We start from the raw sequence: 5,202 nt of genomic DNA on the forward strand, positions 1-5,202 counted from the left end.
GTGCACATTTGATCCTTGGATGAGAAATTACTTGTGTTACTTGCATTGATAATACAGGACAAGACACACTGTGAGGAGAACTGTACAATATTATTACTCTGTTGTTCAGACTGACAGACTTAATCAGATTCCACTTCCAGTTGATTTGAAAAGCGATTCAAATCGGATGCCTAAAGATGTGTCTCAGTCTGGGCACTCGGACACTGAAGCCTGAGTTATATTTTGTCATACGACAGTACACTGAGACAGTTTGACGATGTCTGAATACACAAATCCATTCTATTCACTTGCAAATAACAGTGTAGAATATCAGTCCTATGAACACATTTTTATTGATTTTTCTTTACAACATAGTATTCTTAAAACAATTATTCACATATGGTCATACGTCTGATTAAATACACCATTATAACCCTAAAGGCGTTCCTATTCCATGCAGTTTGAGAAAAGCAGCTGCATGCTATTATAAGGTCTACATCATTGGTTCTCAAAGTGGGGTCCAGGGACCCTCAGAGGGTCAGATCAACATATGGAATTAATTCTGTACTGGCCATTATGGAGCGTGTCTTGAGTGTCAGGGTTTGATGTGGTCAGATCAACATATGGAATGTCATAACAGGTCAGCTCCAATATGGAGATCTAATGGTGGCAGCAGGGTAGTGTCTTGTGTGTACAGGGTTTGATGAGGGCCCAGTTAGGGCCGACTGACTGACTGACTGACTGACTGACTGACTGACTGACGGGAAATGCACGATTTCATAGTAAATAAAGGCTAATAATAATAAAACTTTATTTGTATAGCACCTTTCATGACATGAAATGCTTTACAGAGCAATAAAGAAAAAAAGAAAAGAAAAAGCATAGTAGGCTACAACAAATAATAGCAAAAAAGGCAGTGATAGGGCAAAATTGTGAGTACTCGAATAAAACACAGATAATTAAAGAAAGAAAGAAATAGGTGTAAGCTATCTACAGCTATATGAAGGGAGTATAAGAGTGCAGAAACCGGAGAGAGAAATGGAGAGAAGTAGGCATAAATTGCCACCAACATTGTGACAAGTGTGCAACAACTTGCTGTCAGTGTTTACTGCTGCGGAGGTCCATATGCCCCGAGGAGAGCAGCACAACGGGTCAGAGGCCAAGGTTCAGCCCAGATGAGCTACTTCATAGCTCTGTGGATTTCCTGCTTGGACAGACGAAGGGGTTAGGTCACCAGATAGATATTGATCCAAATGTCGGAGACAATGTACCATGGAGTCAATGGTGCGTGTGTATTGTCTGATGTCCAAGAAGAAGCTAGAAATAAACGAAAGCAGTGAAACAATGGTGTTAACCTGGTATCATAGTCATCATCATGTCTTGCTGCGGGTGTGGAAGACACATGGAGACAGAGAAAGACGGTGAAAATGCCCAGGGTTCAATTGCTGCATGGAAGATTTGAAAGCCCTTTCAAGTTATTTCATTGACAAGTGATTTTCTTTTAATAACATGTAGGCTAACCTTCATTTGTAACACAAAGGTTGACAGTTGACACAAAATCCTAAGTTCACTGTATGCTTTGAGACTACTGAGGAATCTCACAATCACTGTGGATGTGACTAAACCAATTCAATTTGATAGTCAATCAACTGTGAAATTAAATACATTGGTGCTGGTGCAAATAAACTCAATATCTAAATATCCAGACTAGTGTCTGTTTCATTGTGATGAATTCATGTGTAATGTGTTACACCTCAGTTGCATAATGTTTAATAAAATGTTGAATACAATGCACAAGCTGGTGATTTGTTTACATGTGATTACGAGAGATAACGGTACCATTTGAAAATACAGGGAGACTGTACTCTAACTGGTGGTTGATTGAATGAAAGTACAGGTGCTACCAAAATGCTTTGACAACAGAATCCTTTTATTTTATTTATTTTTGTACGTGCTCCCTGAATTTGTGTTCCCTGAAAACAAAATCTGTGACACTTCATTGTCTTCAAACGGAACACAGTGAAACACTTCATGTTCAACATCACAACAAGCCTTATAACAATTATAATGTCCCACTTCTTTCCTGTAAGTTATAACGCTATATAGGACTGCTCAGATGACTGTATGTGTTTTGTTCCCGGAAAATGGTACAATCTCATGTGACAGTGTTGTGTAGGGGGGTCTGAGTCAGATCTGGCTATGAGCTCATCTATAGAGAAGAACTGACCAACATAATTACGAAACACAGGGCCATGTGTCATATACCACTACATTTTGTGTGTGTGTGTGTGTGTGTGTGTGTGTGTGTGTGTGTGTGTGTGTGTGTGTGTGTGTGTGTGTGTGTGTGTGTGTGTGTGTGTGTGTGTGTGTGTGTGTGTGTGTGTGTGTGTGTGTGTGTGTGTGTGTGTGTGTGTGTGTGTGTGTGCGTGCGTGCGTGCGTGCGTGCGTGCGCCACTTTACCCCCATCATAATCATCACCACCACTTCCACCAACTGTAACTGTTGAAGGCCTATCACATAATATTCAATTAACTGCCTTGGTTTTAGCCTAAATGGCATGGCAAGGAGTTTCTTATCAGCGTTCACTGGGTTACTTATGTGAATGGTGGATCCTTAGCATTTGGTGGCATTTGGGGGGTCCTGATCACAGGATAAGTGCAGGTCATTTGTATGTTAATATCTCAATGACATGTAGTTAAAGTAAGTGTGGCTGAACGCCTCAGTGGAGCTGTCGATGCCGTGAGGAGTGAGGTCTGAACAGATAATATGCAGGCAACAGAATAATAGAATGCAATAGAAATTATGCTGTATAACATTTCAATGAGCCTGTTAATTGCCTAAATAAGAATAGGATATTACTGTTTAGTGTTTACTCACTCATACAAATACTTATGATAGACAATTTTTTTCAACAGTTGAAAGCGTGCTTACACATGCAGTCATGAATTCAGTGTTTATAGTCTACACAGGTACATACATACCGGAATATCCATTCATATATTCACTGGTGAATGGATCGATGTATATTTATGCATACAGTATGTGTTAACTCAGTTAGACCAAGTCCAGATGTCCATGCAGTGTTGTGCAGACTCTATCTCCATTTATGTATTTATTTGTTTATTTACTCATGTTCTTATCTCTACTCTTACCAGTATCTGTCCTGTGCTCTCAGAATCAGCTTTATTGTCAGTTTGTCACATCACAGCTTTACAGGTAAAAAAGTTGGGTGAAATCCATTTTTGTGCATAGTTCCCATCGTGTCATTTTTCCAAGAAAAACAAAGAAAGGGTGGAAGAGATAGAGAGAGAGAGGGGGAAGGCAGGAAAAGAAAGAAAGTTTGAGCGCTATTTCCACAAAAGGTACAGGTAAAGGATTTTCTTCTGTGCAAGTCTTTCTTAGCTATTTATACAAGCTTTTGCCACAAACGGTGAGAATAGCAGCCGCTGTGTACTGTGCATTATATTCCGGTATACTTAAGGACATTATTCTAGGTCCTTGGACATGGATTAATTCCAAATCAACTAGTCCCTGGTATGCTAGTCCACAGTAGGTTCAGGAAGAGCAAAAATGGTCTTGGGCCAGATCACTACTACGACACCCACATTTCCCCATGGGGATTAATGAAGATTTACCTGATCTGATCAGTTCTGATCTGATGGGGTTGAGGATGGTTGTTTCCATGGTCTTGTAGCAAAAATAATTAGCATAATGTGTGGGTTAATGTGAACTGGAAGAAAAACATCACTACTGACACCCATTATTCATCAGTTTGTTACCTAACAATGAAAAATAAACAGGTTGTCAGAAAACAGTGTAACATTGTTTTTAAATTCTAACAATTCCCCCATGCAATTACTAAACACACTGCAGGCCTTTCTCAATAAGCAGGAACACTATTGTATTTCTCCCTCCTCTTCCACATGGACTCCTAAAGAGAACCAGGAAGTTGTGTGAATGTTCTATGCAAATGTTTTGCATATTAGCATACACAGTTGTAATTAAAGCATAATTAGAGAGACAAATGGTGCTGTGATGCTCTGCGCCTTGGCTCTGGAGTCTGTTTATCAGCAGCCCCTTGTTTAGCCGGTTAAAACAGGTTTATATGATGCAAGTGCTGCCATGCACTGCATTAATTGTTATCATTGCCTTGGAAAGCAACTAGGTGCCATAGCGCTGCGGCCTGCGAGAGGAGAGGGACCAGGACAAATTAGTGTGGAAAATGAGAGTGTCGAAATTGGAGAGGGATTAGCACAGACGATAATGAAGCAATTAAAGAGTAAGCGCTCAGCACTCAGGTGTCTTTACCGAGCCAGTTCACTCCAGCTGCTTTCCGACGATCCAATGCAAATATATCCCCAGCGGTGAAAGGAGGTAACATGCTGTATGCCACTATGATATGATATGATATGAACAACACAACATGACCTCACTATGTCACTGATAGAGCATTAACGACATGACATCATGACATGAGGGTCACACAGTAGAACAATAAGGAATCCGAGAGAACAAAATGTCATGATGTAACACAATAAAATCACCTATACCTAAATGACACTGTTTCATGTAACACACAGCTCATTTTGATGCCACACGTGAGACAAAACATCTACCTCAGACTAACAGAATGGTGTGTTGGTGTGTTCCCAAATTCTACTTCAGTATGGCACCTTTACTCCATCTGTGAGACTGCTTAGAATTACATGCATGCCATGCATCATAACTCACAATTGTTAGACTTGTAATTTAAACTCAATTGAAGATGTCGTGAACTTATAAGCATAACATATATATGGTTAAAGAGGGGAGAGATGTCAGTTGCCACATTCAAACCTAAAATGTCAAGTAGGCCTACATGGGATTGACCTTATTCACACAGTGGCCATTTTTCTTTTACAGTAGCCTACCTCTCACCTAGTCACCTGTAATGTTACATTCCATACAGGTGTAGATCATTGGGTTTCAACTCCTCATGCTACATAGTAGATAGTACATACCGAACCATGAGCTTTTAATGAAAAACTCAACAATTACACACGAAATGTATTACTTTATTCCACCTAACGACGGACGCTAATACAGGATATAGAGACAGTGGCGAAGAAATAGAGAGAGACAGTAAGGGGCTGTCTACAGCAAAACCAGACATCTATGGTTGGGGGTAATGAAGCCCCTCTCAAAGTCAACAGTTCAGAAACTCCTTTGTCCTCCTAAAAGAGC

The sequence above is a fragment of the Protomyctophum bolini genome, assembly GCF_963924005.1.
Source record: "Protomyctophum bolini genome assembly, chromosome: 8".
Lineage (NCBI taxonomy): Eukaryota > Metazoa > Chordata > Actinopteri > Myctophiformes > Myctophidae > Protomyctophum > Protomyctophum bolini.